The sequence below is a fragment of the Moschus berezovskii genome, chromosome 15 (genome assembly GCF_049115385.1).
Source record: "Moschus berezovskii isolate FMDL1 chromosome 15, NW_MosBer_1.0, whole genome shotgun sequence".
Classification (NCBI taxonomy): domain Eukaryota; kingdom Metazoa; phylum Chordata; class Mammalia; order Artiodactyla; family Moschidae; genus Moschus; species Moschus berezovskii.
Genome location: NC_142474.1, coordinates 22,742,210 through 22,764,847, shown reverse-complemented (window position 1 = coordinate 22,764,847; position 22,638 = coordinate 22,742,210). Strand labels below are relative to the sequence as shown.

Here is a 22,638-nt window from a genome sequence, read left to right as displayed (position 1 = left end):
TGTTAGCTGCTCAGTCGTGTCCAACTCTTTGCAACTCCATGGACTATAGCCTGCCAGGCTCCTCTGTCCATGAAATTCTCCAGGCAAGAATACTGGAGTGGGTTGCCAGTTCCTGCTCCAGAGGATCTTCCCGATCAGGGATCGAACCCAGGTCTCCTGCATTGCAGGCGGATGCTTTACTGTCTGAGCTACTAGGGAAGCAAAGGTGGCTTTCAATAAATCTTTTCAGATGCACCCTCAACTGTTTAACTCTCCTCTGACAGTGGACAGCAGGGCATGTGTATACAAAATAAACAAAAGTAACAAGGTCCTCTGATCTCTGCAACAACACTCCTCTCACCTCAGATAAACTAAGGGATGACAAACTGCCACAGGTTCGTCATGGAAATCTGAAAGCTGTGTTTGCATTTCTTCTCTTCCATGTCTCTTCCTCTTTTGTTTAAATATCCCTGAGATAATTTTGCAGTGTAAACTGAGGATGAAGATATGCCTGAAGGCTTTGCTGAGTGCACAATAAAGATTGGCTCACTCTCCCGCGTGAATTTTCAGATACAGAATAAGTTTCTAGGCTGACTCCATTTCTAACACGATTCTTTAGATGACAACTGATATCCTGCAAGTAGGTTTTCTCACAGGGAAGAAAAATGAGGGGATTTCTCTTTGGTATGAATGATCAGATTCTGAGTAAGATGCTTCCTTGGCAAAAGATTTTCCTCAGGGGTTACATGCAGAAGTCTTTCCCCAGAAAGAGTTCTTAGAGGTTTGACTCTAAGTGTGGAACGACACAAGTGTGCGGAGTCGTCCCACATCTGTCACACCAACAGGGCTTCCCCCAGTATGAACACTTTGATTCTGAGTGAGACATGAGCTGTGACTGAAGGCCTTTCCACATCACTTCACTTGCTTCTCTCTAGCGTGGATGACAGGCTTGAGCTCCACCAGAAGGCCTTCCCACACTCCACGCATTTGTAGGGATCATACCTCAACCTCAGGACCTTAGCCATTACTATTCCTTCCGCCTGGAACACATTTCCCCAGACTATTCCATTACTCACTCCCCCAATTCAGCAGGTACCTGCATACATGCTCCCTCTTCAGGGAGGGCTTTCTTGGGTCACACCATCACTCCTTCCCCACCCCTGCTACCTTACCGCTGGCTTTGCTGTATTTTTCTTATAATCCTTACCATCCTCAGACATAAGATGTCAGTTGACTCTTACAATGATTCACGGATGTAAATACTATTACTATTCCCACTTGACAGATGAGGAGACGGGCTCCGAGAGGTGACTCAGTATGTGCAAGATCACTGAGCTGATAAATGGTAGTGTCAGGGTTTGAACTCTAGTCTGACTCCAAAGATGCAGCATTTAGCACCATTTCTTCTGGTCACCTATATTCCCCATGACAATGAAAGAATGAATGCCTGAGTAGACAAAATGTTTGCTATCCCAAATACTAGTAAGGCAGTGTTTTGGGATAAAATTTGTAATTGTATCAATGTTCTTTCATGCTAATATGAGTTAGAGGGGAAATATTTTTTTAATTACAAAGAACAACAATACAAAATTGACAAGGACATGATAAAACTGGAAACCATAGTGATTCCCATCACTGGTGGGAATGCAAGGTGGTATAATTACTTTGAAAACCACTTTAGTTTTGTATTATAAAGTTACCGACCCAAGGATCAAACCCGGGTCTCCTGCATTTCAGGTGGATTCTTTACTGTCTGAGTCACCTAGTGGGAAGCATAGTTAAATGTGCACTTGCTATATGATCCAGCAATTCCAGTCCAAACCATTTAACCAAGAGACATGAAAATGTATCCATGCCAGGACTTGTACATGAATGTTCAGAGCAGCTTTATTCATGTAACAGAAGCAACCCAAATATTCACCAGCAAGTAAATGAACGAACAAATAGTGATACATTTGTACTATGGAATACTACTCAGCACAGTAAAAGGAAAACATACTAGAATATGAAACAACGTGGAAACTCTTAAAAGCAATATGTGAGTAAAATGAAGGCCCATTTTACTCACAAAAAGAAATATATTGTATGATTGCATTTATGTGAAATTGTAGAAAAGACAAAGTTAATCTATAGTGACAACAAGCCAAACAATTGTTACTTTAGGAAATGAGTGGGGAAGTTGAATGTATCAGGCTATAAGGGAACTCTTGGAGTGATAAAAATGCTTTATATCTTGATTAGTGTGGTAGTTACATGGATGTCTACAGTTGCCAAAACTCACCAAGCTGAGTATTTTAAATGGCGCATTTTATTTATAAAATTATGCTGCAGTAAAGTTGATAGCGGCTTTGGGAACACATACATGATTTTCATTGCAGCATTACTTTAATAGCAAAAAAAAAAGAGATTAGGGAAATTGGCTATTAACAGGAGAATGTTTCCGCTATCAGTGGTCGATTGCCATCAGAATGGCAAACACAGAAGATGTAGCTGATGCTGGCAATTACACTCTAACATCCCCAGAACCTGCATCTTTCTTCTTAGAGGCTCTCTCTGGTGACGGGAGCATGCATGGGGCAGGCCAGAAATGTTGGAGGATTAATATCCGGCCCCACCCGGTGCAGCCATGGGGTTGCAGAGAGTCAGACACTATGCAGTGACTAAATAGCAGCAGGAGCAGCCCTCATCCAATGTCTGACAGGAGCCGGTGTATAAATGCCCAGACTACCTCATGTCTCAGGTGGGATAACTCTGTGTGGGTTTACTCCCCAGGCTAGATTGAGCTCCAGGAGCCCCCAATTGGAACTTGCTTGGTAATGCTTTCTTGAGTGGCTTTTTTCCCTTCTCATTCACCCACTCCTTTACCTGAGTTTTCTGAATCTTCTAAATAACCAACTTTCACTTTAATCTGTGTCTAGGGTCTACTTCTGTGGGACTCAAATTAAGACCAGCAGACGATACCTAAGGTACAGTCAAGATATGGGGAAATGGTGGAGAGGAATCCAAGCAGCAGCCATTTGGTAAGTTTCTGTCATTCTTGGCAAAGCCAAGTCTTAATAAAATGCTCATATAGGTTCATAAGGGGACTCATATCAGGATGTTCACAGTGGCACTGTTTATGGTAGGGTGAAGCTGTGTGGCATGTGGGTGTCTGTGACTAGTGGAATGGATAAATAGACTATGGGGTATATAGACAATGACCTTCAGTAACATGGCTAGATATAAATAGTGTCTAGTGATGGAGTGAAAAAAAAAGTACAAAATTGAAGTACTATCCAAGAAAATTAAACACACAATTAAAACAATATCTGCTTTTTAAAAGGCCATACATGTATTTAAGCACATAAACCAAACACATAAGAGCAGGGTCATTATCTTTCTTATTCATGGTTCTGTCCCCCTCCATCACCACCTGCCATCCCCCCCACCACAGGGGACCTTTGGTCATGTCCGGAAACATTTTTGGCTATCACAACTGAGGCAATGGGGCTGCTACTGGCATCGAGTGGATGACATCTGGGAATTCTGTTCAACCCCTTGCTATGCACAGAACAGCTCCCCACAACAAAGAATTTCAGGACCTAAATGTCAATAGTGGGGCTGCCCAAGTAGCTCCGTGGTAAAAAATCTGTCTGCGGGTTCCACCCCTGGGTGGGGAAGATCTCCTGGAGGAGGAAATGGCAACCCACCCCAGTATTCTTGCCTGGATAATCCCATGGACAGAGGAGTCTGGCAGGCTACAGTCTATGGGATCACAAAGAGTAGAACAAGAATGAGTGACTGAGCAGGCACGCAAACGTCAATCGATAGTGCTGAGGTTGAAAAGTCCTATGCAGCTCAGCCCCAGCACAGTGAATGAACCAGTGAATGAAAGCTGGTGGGGGCCTGAACTGGCTGGTAGTGGGTGGGACCACAGAGACCCCGTAGTGTTTCTGTGCATTTTTGGAGGCGTGTTCAGCAGGATTTAGGGTGACAGTCCGTTTCCAGGAGCAGATGGGCTCTGCCCTTGTCTGGCCCTGGGCACCTCTCACTCATCTGCGGCCTCAAACTGTATCCTCCAGTGCCACTTACTGCCCCCACAATTTTTGAGCTCCTCTGAGCTACCGGGAAACTGGCCAGGAGTGAGTCAGGCTGGTTCCTGTGGGCAAAAACTTTGCATGGAGTTTGAATAGCCAGGGCCTGAGGAGTGGAAAGTGCAGACCACAGAAGGTCCGGGAAGGCTTGGGACGCGGCATTGGGGAGGGGACTGGGCTAGAAGGAGGCGATTGGAATGGTGGGGAAATGAATCGGAATGCTTGGGGGAGGGGGGTAGAGTCCTGTGAGAATGAGGAAGGTAGGGTTAGGATCCTCCCGAACCGGTTTGGAATCCTTTGATACGTGGTATCAGAAAGAAACCTGGAAAGCAGGGGTTGAATCTTTGAATGGGCTGGATTGGAATCCTGGGGGGAGAGGTGGATTAAAATCCTATGTGAACAGATTGGGATCACCCAGGAGAGAGATTAGAATAGAATCCCTAGGATTAGGGTAACAAATATTGAGGGCTGGGTTAGAATCTTTTTATGAAAGAGACTAGGATCCTTCACTTGCCAGATTAAAATCCTGGGGGCAGAAATAGAAACCTCTGGTAGGCGAGGTTAAAATTCCTTCATAGGTGAGATTCACAATCCTTTGGGGCAGAATTAAGATCTCAGGAGAAGAAGATGGGGTGCTGGGGTTCTCGGGAGGGTGGGGTTTGGAATCATTTGGAACAGGGTTAGGGCACTGGAAGGCGAGATTAGAATACGTTGGAGGACGTGTTAGTTTATTTGGGGATTAAGACCTTGGAAGGACCGGTTAAAATTCCTGGGGGCGGGGTTATTGCCCTTCGGGGATGAGGTAAAGGATTCCTGAAGGCAGGGTCAGAAGCCATGGATGGGCGGTGTTTTAAAAAATCCTTAGGCAGGGGGATTAGGATCTTGGGAGGTGGGGACAGAGCCTGGAGTCCCTGGGGTGGGGTCAGAATCTCCGGGGCGGGCTTAGGACACTTGGGGGCGGGGTTAGCATCGCCCCGGGCGCGGCTAAGGCGCCCAGATGGTCTGTGGGCGCCACCGAGTCCCTGGTTTCGGCCCGGACGCACCGCCGAGGCCTAGGGGCGAGTGGAAGGGGACGCAGACAGTCCAGCGCCAGAGGCCCCCGCCCCCAAAGACGCACGGCACCGAAGCCCCTCGGAGCGCATCCCCAGCCTCTTCTTGAAAGTCAGTCCATCTTCCCCTAGGTCTCGAGCGCCCCGGCACCCCGGGGACTGCCGAGCTGGGGGGGCGCTCGAGCTGCGAGGATCCGGGCTGCCCGCCGGAAGAGGAGCGGGCGCCCAGGTGAGTGCTCCGGACCCGGGGGTCAGGGGACACCGGCGCTCGAACTCGGCCTGACGGTTGGGTCTTCGGGCTGCTGAGGGCACCCAGGGTGGTGAGCCGCGTAGACTGGGGCGCAGCGGAAAGGGACCGTCGGGGGAGCGGTGGACTGGCGGTGGGATGCGGGGACCGACCCGCGGGGGAGGATGTCCAGATGAACAGTCAAATGGCCCGGCTGCAAACCTGGGAACGCGGGAGGGTGACTTTCTGCCTGAGCCGCCACTTCCCTGGGCCGTCCAGGTTCCTCTTCTGCAAGAGACAAAAAAAAAAAAAGGGCTTCAAGGAACCGGAGAGGGGAAAAGCCCTTACGGTTCCTGCTGGGGCTGGGTGACGGTCACGGTCACGGCGGCTTGGCAGCCATGGTGGGGAAGGGGACAGCTGGCCGTAGGCGTGACAGCGCGAGCCACACCCAGGCACGGCTGCAGCTGGGTCGGTTCGCTCGCTGGGCTCCCTCCTCCTCCCAGCTGCGCCCTGATCCCCAGGCTGTCTAGGTCGGACCCTGAAACCTCCTGGACAGACCACAGGAGGACGCCTCGCCCCTCACTTTCCTCCTGTGAGACCTTGGACAAGTCACTGACGCTCCCTCTTTAAATTCCAGTTTCTTCATCTGTCAAAGAGGGCTATTAGGTCTGTCTTCCAAGACTGCGATGTGATAGAGTATATTAGAGGTCATGTAAGTGAGTTTGGGCTTCCCAGGTGGCGCTAGTGGTAAAGAACTACCTCCAGTGCAGGAGACAGGAGCCTTGGGTTTGCTCCCTGGATCAGGAAGATCCCTGGAAGAGGGTGGAGGAGGGCATGGCAACCCACTCCAGTATTCTTGCCTGGAGAATCACATGGACAGAGGAGCCTGGAAGGCTACAGTCCATTGGATCGCACAGAGTTGGACACAACTGAAGCGACTGAGCATGCACTCAAGTGACAGTTTAGTGCAGTGGCTAGTAAGGGGTTTGGGGTGGGCAACCTGCCTGTTGGACCTTCGGCAGAGGATGTGGCCATTCTGTGCCTCCGTTTCCACAACTGTAGAATGGGGATATTTGAAATAATGGCTACCTCAGAGGATCTTTTTAAAAATGTATTTATTTATTTATTTGTCCACGCTGGGTCTTAGTTGCAGCATGTGGGATCTAGTTCCCTGACCAAGGATCAAACGCATGCCCCCTGCATCGGGAGCTCAGAGTCTTAGCCATTGGACCACCAGGGAAGTCCCCACAGGGTTGTTTTGAAGATTAGATTAAGTTACTGACAGGTCTAACTGCTTATTGCCTAACAGGTCTACCTGCTTAATATCCATTAAAAATGGTCATAGCTATTACAGTCTAGCCTAGTGGTTCTCAAACTTAAACAATACATAAGAATCACTTGGAAAGCTTGTTAAAACACAGATTTTTGGGTCTTGACCCCAGAGTTTGTGATTCAATAGGTCTGGCACAGGACCCCAAGAATTTTTATTCCCTGGTGATGCTGTTGCTGCTGGTTCAAGGGCCACACTTTGAGAACCACTTTGGCCAGCACAGAGAAAGGCCTCGAAAGATATCAGTTCTCATCATTGCTTTCTCTGCACTATCCTGTTTTTTTTTGGGGGGGGAGCGTTAAATACAGAAAAGCGAAGAGAGTAATATACTAAATATCCCAGGAACCCACCACCCAGAATTAACAAATTTTTGCATTTTGTAACATTTTTTTGAAAAATAAAATTACTAAAAGTAACAGATAACATTGATGCCTCCCCACCCCGTATCCATCTTAGTTCTGTTTCTCTCCCTCCCCAGAGACAATTTCTGTCATGAATTATAGCTCTTCCTGTCTGTGCCTTTAAAAATGTATTACATATATATGTGGGTGCATAAACAATACATAAAATTGTCTTTCGTGTTTTAAAGATCTACATAAATGCTGTCTAACTGTGAGATTATGCGGCAGTTTCATTTTCCCCTGTCTAGTTATCATTATTGTCAGAATTTAGCCAGAATAGGATACACAGTTCTAGCTTATTCTTTCTAAGTGGAGGATTCCAGGAGGGTACCGTCCTGCCTTACTTCTCATTCCCCCCGATGTTGAACATTCAAGTTGATCCAGGGCTTCATGACAACAAACAACACGGCTGGGGCCAGCCTGGATGTGTGGTCTTGGGCTCATGTACAGGTGTTTCTAGGGGGAAACACCGAGAGGCTGAGTAACTCTCCCAAGGGGCAGCCTTTGTGTATGAGGAGGACTGAGGTGTGGAAATGTCACCCAGGGGGTCTGGGGCAGAAAAGAGAGAAGAAAGAATTGGCTCTGCTGACCTTCCAGCTCCCTCTAGATCCAGGGCCACTGTCACCTGTTCTCTGCAGGAGGGCAAAGATTCTCCTCTGCCTTATTCACTACACCTGACACTTAGTATATGCTCCAACAATAGGAGCATTCATCTTTTTTGTTTTGTTTCGCTTTTCAGTTTTTTTGGTTTTCTTTTTGCCTCCCCTCACAGCCTGAGCAATCTTAGTCCCCCAACCAGGTATTGAACCTGGGCCCTCAGCAGTGAAAGCGTGGAGTCCTAACCAACAGATAGCCGGGAAATTCCCAGAAGCATGACTCTTTAAAAAAAAATGGGTAGCAAATGTTTTAGTTTATTTTTATAGACTTCTTTTCTGTGCACATTTTATTTAACATAATTAGTAAAATGCTGCATATACAATTTTTATCCCACTTATTTGCTTAGTATTACGTTGCAAGCATTTTTCCATGTCATTAAAACATCCTCAAATTTTTAATGACTGAGTAATATTCCACTGTTTGGAGGCACTATAATTTGTTTTAACCATGCTAGCAAAGCACTTTTACGTAGCTTGCAATTTTTTAAAAAAAATTTTGATGTGGACCATTTTTAAAGTCTTTATTAAATTTGTTACAGTATTGCTTCTGTTTTGTGTTTTGGTTTTTTGGCAGCGAGGCATGTGGATCTTAGCTTCGCAAACCCACACCCCCTGCATTGCAAAATGAAGTTTTAACCACTGGGCGGCCAAGGAAGTCCATAGTCTTCAATTTTTAAAACTTTTTAAGGTGAAATTCATATAACATTATAAAATGAACCGTTTTTAAGTGAACAGTGCAGTGGGGCATTCAGTACATTCACAGGGTTGTGTGACCAGCACCTCTGTGTAGTTAGAAAACATTTTCATCATCCCAGAAGGAAAGGCCATAGTCAGTTATTCCCCTTCCTCCTACCCCTCAGCCTTTGGCAGCCACCAACCTGCATTTTGTATGAATGGATTAATTTATTCTGGATGTTTCATATAAATGGAATTGCATAATATGTGACCTTTTGTGACTGGCTTCTTTCAAGGTTCATCCACATTAAATACTGACACATTTAATTCCTTTTATGGCTGAATAGTATTTCTTTGTATGTATATTCTATGATTTGTTTATCCACTCATCTGTAGCTGGAAATTCAGGTTGTTTCCACCGTTTGACTGCTGTGAATGGTGATGCTATAAGCATGCATGTACATATATTTGAGCACCTGTTTTCAGTTCCCTTGGGTACATACTTAGGAGTAGAATTTCTGGTTCATATAGTAACTCCATGTTTAACTTTTGAAGAATCACCAAATTATATTCCACTACTTTACAGTCCCACCAGCAATGTACAAGAGTTCCAGTTTCTCCACCCTGTGGTCAACACTTGCTATTTCCCTTTTCAAAAATTATTATTAAAACCATTATTCATTAAGCATGAGTCTCAATCTCACCCCAACCAGGCTGCTCTCTGGGGGCCTCTTACCCCAGAGGGTGAGGAGAGAGTTGTCTGTATTCAGAGGACTGGTCAGGGCTTGGACTTTAAACTCTTTTAGAAAGTAAGTTCCATGAAGGCACAGACATGTCTGTCTCCAAAACTACTGTATTCTACCCCCTGGCACCTGAGACATAGTAGGGCCTCAAAAATACAGAATTGAGGGGTGTTGAACACTCCCTCCCCTCTTTTGCCTGAGATATTTCAGCAAATGTGTATGTTTCAGTTGGCTTCACACAATGCTGCTGCTGCTGCTGCTAAATCACTTCAGTCGTGTCCGATTCTGTGCGACCCCATAGACGGCAGCCCACCAGGCTCCCCCGTCCCTGGGATTCTCCAGGCAAGAACACTGGAGTGGGTTGCCATTTCCTTCTCCAATGCATGAAAGTGAAAAGTGAAAGTGAAGTAGCTCAGTTGTGTCCTACTCTTCACGATCCCATGGACTGCAGCCTACCAGGCTCCTCCGTCCATGGGATTCTCCAGACAAGAGTACTGGAGTGGGGTGCCATTGCCTTCTCCAGCTTTACACAATGATTCTTCTTAAATATGCGCTAATATTTAAAGTCAAGAGACCTCATAGAAATCTGAATTTCTGTCTTCTCTTGAACAGCTAAAAGATCTAGGACTAGAACCTTGGTCTCCTGTGCTCTGCTGCTATTCACTCATCGTGGCGTGGGTGATGCTGAGTGGGGCTGCCCTGTAGACTGCCCCCGAACTGTCCAGTTTGCAGCACCCTTGTCTGGACTACCTGCCCCATGTGGATAGCCCTGTGGGCCCCTATAGCTTACTTGAGTTTTCAAACCCAGTCCTAAAATCATGACAAGGCCTCCATTTTTATAGAAAAGAAATGTCAGGCCCAGTGAGGGTAAGTAACTTTCCCAAAGTTACAGAGTAAGTTAATGGTACAGTGTCTTAGCCTCTGTCTTTCTAAGCCACCCCCACCACAGCGGTTTGATACCGCATACTATTTCTCCAGTTTCCTCTACCTCAGTACTGGGAGTTTTAGTGTGTAATTCCAGAGGCATGGGTAACGACACAGAAGAAACCCTTGCTTGAATGTAAAATGTGTCCTGTTCTTGGCCAGTGGCTGTGGCCACACAGGCTGCACCCTCTGGGTGGCCCTGCCCTGCACTTGGCCTTGTGACTGTCCTCATCCTGACCTATGACACCTACCTGAGCACCTACCATCACCATGAAATCCTTTGGTCCAGGAGACTTAGGTGCAGCCTAGAGAATAGGAGACCCTCCCTCAACTCTTCCAGAGAAATGAAGAACCATACAGCACTGGAGAAGGAAATGGCCACCCACTCCAGTCTTCTTGCCTGGAGAATCCCATGGACAGAGGAGCCTGGTGAGCTATAGTCCTATAGCGTTACAAAGAGTCGGTCACGACCAAAGCTACACATGCATGCACACAGCGCACGGGAGGCCTGAGTTTGAGTGCCAACATCAACAAGTTGTGATGCACCAGACAAATTCTTTCACTCCCTGAGTCTCAATTTCCTCATCTAAAAAATGAGGATAAGATGACTACTGCCTCACGACTCATGCAAAACGGTATTCCTTGTATGTTCACACACACACAAAAGTGATACTCCATATTTTCTATGAGTGTATATGCGTCAGCCTGAGTTTCCCCAGAAGCGGACCCTAGAAGACATGTCAAATGCACTCACTGTTTAGTTTATTTGGGATTCAATCCCAGAAAACCCTGTAGGAGAGGGGGGAAGCAAGACAGAGAAGAGAAGTGAAAATTACTCAGTCCTATCTGACTCTTTGCAACCCTATGGACTATACAGTTCATGGAATTCTCCAGGCCAGAATACTGGAGTGGGTAGCCCTTCCCTTCTCCAGGGGATCTTCCCAACCCAGGGATCAAACCCAGGTCTGCTCCTGCTGCTGCTAAGTCGCTTCAGTTGTGTCCGAGTCTGTGCGACCCCATAGACGGCAGCCCACCTGGCTCCCTGTCCCTGGGATTCTCCAGGCAAGAACACTGGAGTGGGTGGCCATTTCCTTCTCCAATGCATGAAAGTGAAAAGTGAAAGTGAAGTCGCTCAGGCGTGTCCAACTCTTAGCGACCCCATAGACGGCAGCCTACCAGGCTCCCCCGTCCCTGGGATTTTCCAGGCAAGAGTACTGGAGTGGGGAACCCAGGTCAGCAGACAATAAAGATGTGATCAAGTCAGTCCCATTGTCAGCATCTGGAGCTCAGTTCTACTGGGAGTGCTGGGAGTCGCTGAGTCAGCTCAAGAGGCAGAGGAACTGGGATACTTATCTGCCTGATCCTGTCAGTCACAGCTAATGGGGATAAGGTCGGCTCCCGTGGCTGACAATCCTCTAGCACTTCCACTTACCAGGCTCATGGGCAGAGCAGGCGCCAAGGACCACAGAGAAATCTCCTAGGTGAAGAGATGCAGGTCCTGGCAGTTGGACATCCAGCAAGTGTTCAGAAAGGTGAACAGCTGAGCAAGGGGGTGGGGCACTGACATATCTGCTTTAATATAATATGCAAATACACAAGAAGAGGCTACCTGGGCAGGGGTGGTAAGTGGAGGGGTGGCCATGGAGGGCCTGGAAAGGGTACCTTACAGGCCTTATTCCAAAAGTGCCTTAGATTTAACTTTATTGTTTTCATTTTTAACAAGGACGATGTAGTGTTTTACTCGGTGATGAAAGGTAATTTTAAAACAAAAATGCATACCCTCCAAAACAGAAAAGAATTGGCTCTGTCAAGTATAAAAGGGTCAGAGCATGCGATGGAAACTTTGAAGTTTCCATTTGAGGGGGTCAGATTTGGGGGCAGCTGACCTTGGAGCACGGTGGGAGATTGAAGTGAAAAATTATCCCTTGGGCGAACTGGCCACCACGTCCTTTTGGAAGGCGGTCACCTTCATTCAGCTCCAATCAAGGAAAGACTTTGTTCCTCTTCAAGCAAAGATAAACAAACATGGACAGTCCTTCTCGGTTTAAACACACATTTGTGACTATTGTTTAAAAGGAGAAATCTAGGGCACCCTGGCAGCTAAGGGCATTTCATTCAGTTTGTCAAGTCCTTGGAGAAGGTGACTCTCAGAAACTGATTAGAGGGAATGCCTGTAGAAGAAGCGAGGAGAGGTTAGGAGAGGCATCAGAGAAGACAGTAAGGCACTGTTGTTCAGTCGCTCAGTCGTGTCTGACTCTTTGTGACCCCATGGACTGCAGCAAGCCAGGCTTCCCTGTTCTCCACTGTCACCTGGAGTTTGCTCAAACTCATGTCCATTGTGCTGCTGATGCTATCCAACCATCTCATCCTCTGCTGTGCTCTTCTCCTTTTGTTTTCAATCTTTCCCAGCATAAGGGTCTTTTCCAGTGAGTCAGCTCTTCACATCAGGTGGCCAAAGTATTGGAGCTTCAGCATCAGTCCTTCCAGTGAATATTCAGTGTTGATTTTCTTTAGGATTGACTGGTTTGATCTCCTTGCTGTCCAAGGGATTCTCGAGGGTCTTCTCCAACACCACAGTTCAAAAGCATCAATTCTTTGGGGTTTGCCTTCTTTATGGTCCAGCTCTCACATCCATACATGACTACTAGCAAGGCATGTCTGACTCCAAATGAAAGACGGAGAGAGGAAGGAAGGGAAGAAGCAAGGAAAGGAGGGTAGAAATGTCTTAAACTGCAGGGCAGGTCTAAGGAACTGTTGGCAAGGCTGTCAAGGAGGTTCCATCAGAGGTCCCTCTGGCATGGTCCTGCCTTGGTACCCCTGCCACTCTCAGTCACTGGGTGGGAGCAACCCAAGGCAACAGTGATGGTCTTCACAGCACGACAGCTGGGGCCACTGGTCAATTCTGCTCTCTGCATGTGGAGATCTTAGAGGCTCATCCTTGTGGTCACCACATTAGATGGTGGATAAAGCCATGAAGTGGGAAGGGGCCAGAAAGTGATAGGAGTTGGGGACAGTGCTCCTATCTTAGCCAGGGTGATAAGAGAAGACCCTGCTGAGAAAGTGAGATCTGTAAGAAGACCTGGATGAAGAGAAAGAGGCTTTCTGGGTGATGAATGTTCCAGAAAGCAGCCTGTGCAATGGCCCTGAGGTAGAAACATGGTTGGTGTGTTGAGGAATAGCAAGAGGCTAGTGTGGCTGAAATGAAAAAATTCAAGGGAGGGCTGGAGGAGACAGGACTGTGAGGTTGAGGGGACCCCAGGTCATGGAGCCTTGCCAGCCACAGAGGGGACTTGGACTCTTACTCCAAGTGAGATGGCAGTCCCGGGATATTTTGAGCAAAGGAGGGACGTGATCTGACTTATATTTTAAAAAGTTCACTTGTCTGTAAGAGGCAGAAAGGGCATTCAAACCCAGCTCTTTCTGGCTTCAAGTGTTAGTTGCTCAGTCATGTCCAACTCTTTGCAATCCCATGAACTGTAGCCTACCAGGCTCCTCTGTCCATGGAATTCTCCAGGCAAGAGTACTGGAGTGGGTTTCCATGCCCTTCTCCAGAGGATCCTCTGGAACCCATATTTTTCCAAACTTCCCTACCCTCTGCCTACCTTAAAGATAAAAGTATTCTAAGGAGGCTTACAAGTGCCCTTGAGTTCTGGAGTTGATCAGGTGACCCAGAGGTAACATTGGACACACTAAAAATTTACTCCTTGTTTGGAGCAAGTGGTTGGAACAATACATCTCAGAGTCAACCTTCTGCCTGAGTCAGGCAAATGACCAAAGACCTGATTTCCTCTTTCCTATGTTGCTCGGTCACTTGCTGTTGCGTAAACCAGGGCATGACACCCACCCTCTCTGGGTATTTGCAAAATCAAAGTTTGGAGCTCTTGATCAGAAAGAAGCTGACAGTCGGAAAAGGGAAGAGATGGAGGGTCAGAGGTGACCCCTAATGTCCATTATGGATAGCAGCGACTTGGAGGTTCGGCTGGTTCATTCAGAAGAGTCAAAGAACCCAAGGAGAGGGAGCTCTGTGTTCCTGAAAACTCTTCAGGGACTTGGTCCCTGACAGTGGCAGGTTTGTCCCCCTGTCCCCATGGTTGAGCTATTCTGAGAAGGGAAATTTCCTCTAAATGGACAATCTTGAGCCTTGGGCCCCTGGCGGTCTGCTTTCCTGAACTTCCTGTTTGGGTTACTCAACCCCTCTCCTCCCACTTTCCCTGAGGCTGATCCAGTGGAGAATAGGAGGTAGGAGAGCTGGGTTCTTGCTCTACCTGCCACTGACCACCTAGGGATCCTCTCTGCTGTGGGCCTCCATTTCCCCATCTGACAGATGGGTTCATGTATATGGACACCCTAATCCATGTCAGGCCCTTTCTAGGCATGGCTTTAGTGCCACCAGCTTCATACTCCATACACCCCCACCCACTCTAATGGGTCTAGTACCCTCTTTACTTTCTTCTATCAAAACTTCCTATTAAGGCAATCTTTGCCGTAAGCCATCTACACCTGAGTATGAATTGCAATCCTTTGTAAGAATTTCCTTTGCACTCAGCAGGCCTCTTTGAGGTTCAAAGGCACAGAAATCCAACTCAGACTGGCTCAAGCAGAAAAAGAAGGATATTGAAAAGTCCATGAGCATATCTGCTTTATGCAAAGTTGAAGAATCTGTATTTCTTCATTACTAGGCTCTGCTTTGCAACACCCATTTTCCCAGCCAAATGGGTGATTCTCATTGGCCAGAACTGAGTCACATGCCCATCTCTGCTTCTATTATTACAAGTCTGATTGGCCAGACTTCGTCACAGACCCATTCCTACAGCCAGAGGTTGAAGTCAGCTCTGCCACAGTCCAGGAATTGAGGATTGGAGAGGGGTGGTTCCCAAAGAAAATTGAGGAGCTATTGTCAGAAGGAGGAGGAGTAGCTGCTACACAAGAAAGAACTATAGCTGTCCCCTTCGGAGAACTAATCACCCGACATCTCATCTCATATTTAGGGAAACTGAGGCCCAGAGAAAGGCTGGGACTTGCCTAAGGTCACAAAGTGAGTTTGCAGCAGAGGTGGGACTAAACTCCAGGGCTCCTTGCCCCCGGCCCTCAGAAGTCACTGCTTGAGCCAAAAACTCCTAGGAAACCACCTGCCACCCACTCCACAGGATGCTCAGGCAGGGTTCTGAGAGTTCAGGAGAAGTCTCTGAGGCCTCCGTGGCCAGCACAGTGACCGTGGGAAGCAGTCAGGCCAAGCAAGTTGAACTTTCTTGTTTCCCTTCCATGCAGTGCCTGCAGAAGCTGAGGGGACAGGGAGCTGGTTTCAGGTTCCAGGGGTTTCAGCAGTGAGTTGAGGAAGTGTCTTTGCTGTTGATCAGCTGTTCTAAGCTAATGTGGGGCCAGGCAAGCCACTTCTGCTCTCAGAGCCTGGTTTTGAGTCAGATTAGACAAGAAACATGTGTTTTCAGAAATTTCAAAGAGCCTTTCAAATCCCTGTCCCACAGGACCTCAGGCCAAGCCTGAGAAGCAAGTGCCTCATGTTATAAAGGGGCGGGGCGGGGAGGGGGATGAGGCTCAGAGAGGGCAAGAGCCTTACTCAAGGTCACACAACAGTCAGTTGAAGAACTGGGATCCAAAGCCAAGTATTCAGACCCCAAGCTTGGCCTGCCTTCCACTACATTGGTGGGTCTCAAATTTCAGTGTGATAAGACTCTCCTAAAGAATGGTTTGAAATGCAGATTCTATGCCTTCATCCCCAGAAACCCTAGTTCATTCAATTCAGAGTGTTGCCTGGAATAGTCAAGAGTCGGTGAGGACTCTTTGGGTACAAGTGGCAGAAATCCAACTCAAACTGGCTTAGGCAAAATTGAGAATTTACTTGCTCGTGAATTTGAAAAATTCTGAGGTTGAAAAGTTTTAGGCATAGCTGGATCCAGGTGTTCAAACATGTCTTCAGGAATCACTTTGTCCCTGCTGCTCAGCTCTGCTGTCCTCTGTGATGGCTTCCCTCTAAGGCAGTCCCTCCTTTCATGATGTCAGAATGGCTCCCAAGAGCTCCAGTTTTCTACGTTGACACCTACATCTATACTCACATCTATACCTACATCTCCATCCATTTTCCTATCCAAGGCCACATACATCCACATCTGTACCTCCATCTATACCTGTGTCCACATCAACAGCCATGTCCACATTCACACCCAATACTTGTAGAAAGAGAGTGCCTTTTCCCTAATTTTCCCAGCAAAACCCCAGGGCAGACTGCCTCAGACAGAATCACATACATACCTATAACTGAACCAACCACCATTGGTTGTCAGTAAGACAGGGAATTCCCTAATGGGCTGGTCCTGTATCAAGTTGTCAATCCCTGAAGACAAGGGAGGGGTTAGCTCCCCAGAAGCCCCACTGAAGGCTGAGTTCCTAAGGAATATCCAGGCACAGTTATCAGAGAAGGGATGGATGCTGAGGAAGCATGGAGAAGGCAATGGCAAGCCACTCCAGTACTCTTGCCTGGAAAATCCCATGGATGGAGGAGCCTGGTAGGCTGCAGTCAATGGGGTTGCGAAGAGTTGGACACAACTGAGCGGCTTCAGTTTCACTTTTCACTTTCATGCATTGGAGAAGGAAATGGCAACCCACTCCAATGTTCTTGCCTGGAGGATCCCAGAGACGGGGGAGCCTGGTGGGCTGCCATCTATGGGATTGCATAGCGACATGACTGAAGCAACTTAGCAGCAGCAGCAGCAGCAGCAGCTGAGGAAGCAAGAGCAAAAGATATTCACCATGCCCCATTCTCAACTGGAATGATCACACAAATCACCTGGACCTCATAAAAACGTACATTCTGATTTGGGAGGTGGGGCCTGAGGTTCCTCATTTCTAACAGCTCAAATATGATGATGCTACCACTAGACCATTCAGATATGACCTCAATCAAATCCCTTATGATTATACAGTGGAAGTGAGAAATAGATTTAAGGGACTAGATCTGATAGATAGAGTGCCTGATGAACTCTGGACGGAGGTTCGTGACATTGTACAGGAGACAGGGACGAAGACCATCCACATGGAAAAGAAATGCAAAAAAGTAAAATGGCTGTCTGAGGAGGCCTTACAAATAGCTGTGAAAAGAAGAGAAGCGAAAAGCAAAGGAGAAAAGGAAAGATATAAGCATCTGAATGCAGAGTTCCAAAGAATAGCAAGGAGAGATAAGAAAGCCTTCCTCAGCGATCAATGCAAAGAAATAGAGGAAAACAACAGAATAGGAAAAACAAGAGATCTCTTCAAGAAAATTAGAGATTCCAAGGGAACATTTCATGCAAAGATGGGCTCGAAAAAGGATAGAAATGGTAGGGACCTAACAGAAGCAGAAGATATTAAGAAGAGGTGGCAAGAATACACAGAAGAACTGTACAAAAAAGATATTCATGACCAAGATAGTCACGATAACGTGATCACTGACCTAGAGCCAGACATCTTGGAATGTGAAGTCAAGTGGGCCTTAGAAAGCATCACTACAAACAAAGCTAGTGGAGGTGATGGAATTCCAGTTGAGCTATTTCAACTCTTGAAAGATGATGCTATGAAAGTGCTGCACTCAATATGCCAGCAAATTTGGAAAACTCAGCAGTGGCCACAGGACTGGAAAAGGTCAGTCTTCATTCCAATCCCAAAGAAAGGCAATGCCAAAGAATGCTCAAACTACCGCACAATTGCACTCATCTCACACGCTAGTAAAGTCATGCTCAAAATTCTCCAAGCCAGGCTTCAGCAATATGTGAACCGTGAACTCCCAGATGTTCAAGCAGGTTTTAGAAAAGGCAGAGGCACCAGAGATCAAATTGCCAACATCCACTGGATCATGGAGAAAGCAAGAAAGTTCCAGAAAAACATCTATTTCTGCTTCATTGACTATGCCAAAGCCTTTGACTGTGTGGATCACAATAAACTGTGGAACATTCTGAAAGAGATGGGAATACCAGACCACCTGACCTGCCTCTTGAGAAACCTGTATGCAGGTCAGGAAGCAACAGTCAGAACTGTACATGGAACAACCTACTGGTTCCAAATAGGAAAAGGAGTGCGTCAAGGCTGTATATTGTCACCTTGCTTATTTAACTTATATGCAGAGTACATCATGAGGAAGGCTGGGCTGGAAGAAGCACAAGCTGGAATCAAGATTTCTGGGAGAAATATCAATAACCTCAGATATGCAGATGACACTACCCTTATGGCAGAAAGTGAAGAGGAACTCAAAAGCCTCTTGATGAAAGTGAAAGAGGAGAGTGAAAAGGTTGGCTTGAAGCTCAACATTCAGAAAACAAAAATCATGGCATCTGGTCCCATCACTTCATGGGAAATAGATGGAAAAACAGTGGAAACAGTGTCAGATTTTAATTTTGGGGGCTCCAAAATCACTGCAGATGCTGACTGCAGCCATGAAATTAAAAGACGCTTACTCCTTGTAAGGAAAGTTATGACCAACCTTGATAGTATATTAAAAAGCAGAGACATTACTTTGCCAACCAAGGTCCGTCTAGTCAAGGCAATGGTTTTTCCCGTGGTCATGTATGGATGGGAGAGTTGGACTGTGAAGAAAGCTGATCGCCGAAGAATTGATGCTTTTGAACTGTGGTGTTGGAGAAGACTCTTGAGAGTCCCTTTACCGCACGGAGATCCAACCAGTCCATTCTAAGGGAGATCGATCCTGGGTGTTCATTGGAAGGATTGATGCTAAAGCTGAAACTGCAATACTTTGGCCACCTCATGCGACGAGTTGACTCACTGGAAAAGACTCTGATGCTGGGAAAGGTTGGGGGAGGGAGGAGAAGGGGACGACCGAGAATGAGATGGCTGGATGGCATCACTGACTCTGTGGACATGAGTTTGAGTGAACTCCAGGAGTTGGTGATGGACAGGGAGGCCTGGCGTGCTGTGGTTCATGGGGTCGCGGAGAGTCGGACACGACTGAGCGACTGAACTGAACTGAACTGGTTTCCATGCTGGTCATGCTCCAAGTAGCCAGGCACTCTGTTACATTTCTAACTCACTTTGAGCCACTCTGTGGTCTCCACCCTGCAGAGAGGCCCTGCTGCTGCTGCTGCTGCTAAATCACTTCAGTCGTGTCCGACTCTTTGTGACCCCATAGACAGAAGCCCACCAGGCTCCCCCGTCCCTGGGATTCTCCAGGCAAGAACACCGGAGTGGGCTGCCATTTCCTTCTCCAATGTGTGAAAGTAAAAAGTGAAAGTGAAGTCACTCAGTCGTGTCCGACCCCAAGCGACTCCGTGGACTGCAGCCTACCAGGCTCCTCCATCCATGGGATTTTCCAGGCAAGAGTACTGGAGTGGCTTGCCATTGCCTTCTCCGCAGAGAGGCCCTGGGTTATATAAATTTCTTCCCTCGCCCTTTACCCACCCCATCCCATGGTTCTGAAACCCAGCCAAACACCAGAATCATCTATTTGGGAAAAAGTGAAAGTCGTTCAGTCCTGTCTGACTCTTTGCGGTCCCATGGACTATGCAGTCCATGGAATTCTCCAGGCCAGAATACTGGAGTGGGTAGCCTTTCCCTTCTCGAGGGGATCTTCCCAACCCAGGGATGGAACCCAGGTCTCCCACATTCCAGGCAGATTCTTTACCAGCTGAGCCACAAGGGAAGCCCAAGAATACTGGAGTGGGTAGCCTATCCCTTCTCCAGCGGATCCTCCTGACCCAGGAATAGAACTGGGGTCTCCTGCATTGCAGGTGGATTCTTCACTGAGCTATCAGGGAAGCCCGTTTGGGAACCACTTGTCAACATATAGGGGTTTCCCTTGTGGCTCAGCTGGTACAGAATCTGCCTCTGATCCTGGGGACCTGGGTTCGATCCCTGGGAGAATTCCATGGGATCACAAAGAGTCATCCATGACTGGACTTTTTTTCATTTTGTCAACATATTGACAAAGTGAGAGACTTTCACTTGTCAACATATTTCAGACTCAGCTGTCAAACCACTGTCCCCTGTGTTCTTTGGTGACCTTTATAAGAGGATCCACATAATAATTCTCTTTTGAATTTAGTGCTCAAAATATACTTGTTTCTGTCAGTAAATTGCCATGCTTCCCGGGTTTTATGTTAACAGTGTACAATTTCCCGTTTTTATCTTGGCTAGTAGGAAGCTCTGAGATAAATCTAGTACCCAATGGCAGAAGCAGTAGCACCCCAGGCTTCTGATTCAATCATCTTTCTTTTCAAATGGTGCAACAGAACCCTTTTTGAGTCTTGAAGTGCTCTGTACATGGTTTACTATCATCAGATCAGATCAGATCAGTGGCTCAGTCGTGTCCGACTCTCCGCGACCCCATGAATCACAGCACGCCAGGCCTCCCTGTCCATCACCAACTCCCGGAGTACACTCAAACTCATGTCCACAGAGTCGGTGATGCCATCCAGCCATATGCAGATAACACTACCCTTATGGCAGAAAGTGAAGAGGAACTCAGAAGCCTCTTGATGAAAGTGAAAGAGGAGAGTGAAAAGGTTGGCTTGAAGCTCAACATTCAGAAAACAAAGATCATGGCATCTGGTCCCATCACTTCATGGGAAATCGATGGAAAAACAGTGGAAACAGTGTCAGACTTTGTTTTTTTGGGCTCCAAAATCACTGCAGATGCTGTTTGCAGCCATGAAATTAAAAGACGCTTGCTCCTTGGAAGGAAAGTTATGACCAACCTTGATAGTATATTAAAAAGCAGAGACATTACTTTGCCAACAAAGGTCCGTCTAGTCAAGGCAATGGTTTTTCCCGTGGTCATGTATGGATGTGAGAGTTGGACTGTGAAGAAGGCTGATCGCCGAAGAATAGATGCTTTTGAACTGTGGTGTTGGAGAAGACTCTTGAGAGTCCCTTATACTGCAAGGAGATCCAACTACTCCATTCTAAAGATCAATCCTGGATGCTCATTGGAGGGACTGATGCTAAAGCTGAAACTGCAATACTTTGGCCACCTCATGCGACGAGTTGACTCACTGGAAAAGACTCTGATGCTGGGAAAGGTTGGGGGCGGGAGGAGAAGGGGAAGACAGAGAATGAGATGGCTGGATGGCATCACCGACTCTGTGGACATGAGGTTGAGTGTACTCCGGGAGTTGGTGATGGACAGGGAGGCCTGGCGTGCTGTGATTCATGGGGTCGCGGAGAGTCGGACACGACTGAGAGACTGATCTGATCTCATAAGCTCCCTCAAATTCTCTTTGAAAGACAGTGCTTCTATGAAACATTCTAGAATTTCCCCAAATCTTTATTGAAATCCCTCCCTCTCTTCAAAATTCAACTCATTATCCTGCTGCTCAATTGTTATTCACAGGTTGTTTTTACTATGAACAAAGTAACATATATATGTTAGTGGAAGAACCTGGATATATATTAGATTGACAAAATGGCTTGATAGTACATATATCTTGCAGGTTGTTTTTCTCACTCAACAAGTACTTTAGAAGTCTTTGCATGGCTCTGACTGTCTTTGCCAATACCTAACACACATTGGAGAAGGAAATGGCAACCCACTCCAGTGTTCTTGCCTGGAGAATCCCAGGGATGGGGGAGCCTGGTGGGCTTCCGTCTATGGGGTCACACAGAGTCGGACACAACTGAAGTGACTTAGCAGCAGCAGCAGCAACAGCTCCTTGGGAACGTAATTCTGTGTGTCCAGTCTTTACATCCCAGCTGGAGCAGGAGCCAGGTCCAGATGCCTTTACCTTGGACTGACTACAGAAAGCATGGGCTCTGGGCACACATTTACTCACTGACCACGTGTTACACTCCTACTGTGTGCCAGCAAGGTGCTGAGCTGAGCACCAAGGAACACGGACACAAGCAGGACCAGTCTCTGGGGGTGCTGCTGTGATGGCAATGTTCTGTATCTGCACTGTTGAGTAGAGCAGCTTCAGCCACAGACAGCTCTCTCTCTTTTTAATATTTATTTATTTATTTGGTCGGGCCTTAGTTGCAGCATGCAGGATCTTCGTGGTAGCATGAGAAGATCTCCAGTTGTGGCATGTGGGATCTAGTTCCCTGGCCAGGATTCCAACCAAGGCCCCCGTGCATTGGGAGCACAATGTCTTAGCCACTGTGGACCTGGACCACAAGGGAAGTCCTCACAGACAGCTCTTGAGCACATGAAACATGGCAAGTCCTAGCTGAGATGTGCTGTGCATGTAAAACTGAGATGTGAAGACTCAACATCAAAAAAAAAAGAATGTAAAGTATCTCATTGATCATTTTATGTTATCACAGTAATAACTTTGACATATTGGGAAAAGTAAATACATCTTAAAATTAATTCCCTTGTTTCTTTTTACCTTGAAAAAACACGGCTATGGAAAATTTTAAACTATATATGTGGCTCACATTACATTGCTGTGTCTAGTGGTCATGAAAATGAGCATTTCAGAGGCCACTCCAGGCCAAGCAGTGGAGTGGTTCTCTCGGTTTAGGGGGAAATCATGTTTTATGCAAATTTGACTCTTGCCCATATACCACTTAAAAAAAAACACTTCATTGTGTAAAAACTGAACTAACAGGAATTCCCTATTTTAAGAAGTTAACTTCTCAAGTATT

At 46.9% G+C, this 22,638-nt stretch overlaps 1 protein-coding gene across 1 annotated transcript in view; it reads left to right on the top strand.

Annotated features, from left to right (window-relative positions):
- The first annotated feature begins 5,040 nt into the window (after nucleotides 1–5,040).
- Nucleotides 5,041–22,638, top strand: part of HCK (HCK proto-oncogene, Src family tyrosine kinase) — a 48,313-nt gene continuing 30,715 nt past the window's right edge. Inside the window, exon 1 of the mRNA XM_055435324.2 lies at nucleotides 5,041–5,330. The gene's annotated coding sequence lies outside the window, so the exon portion shown is untranslated. The remainder of the gene's footprint in view (nucleotides 5,331–22,638) is intronic.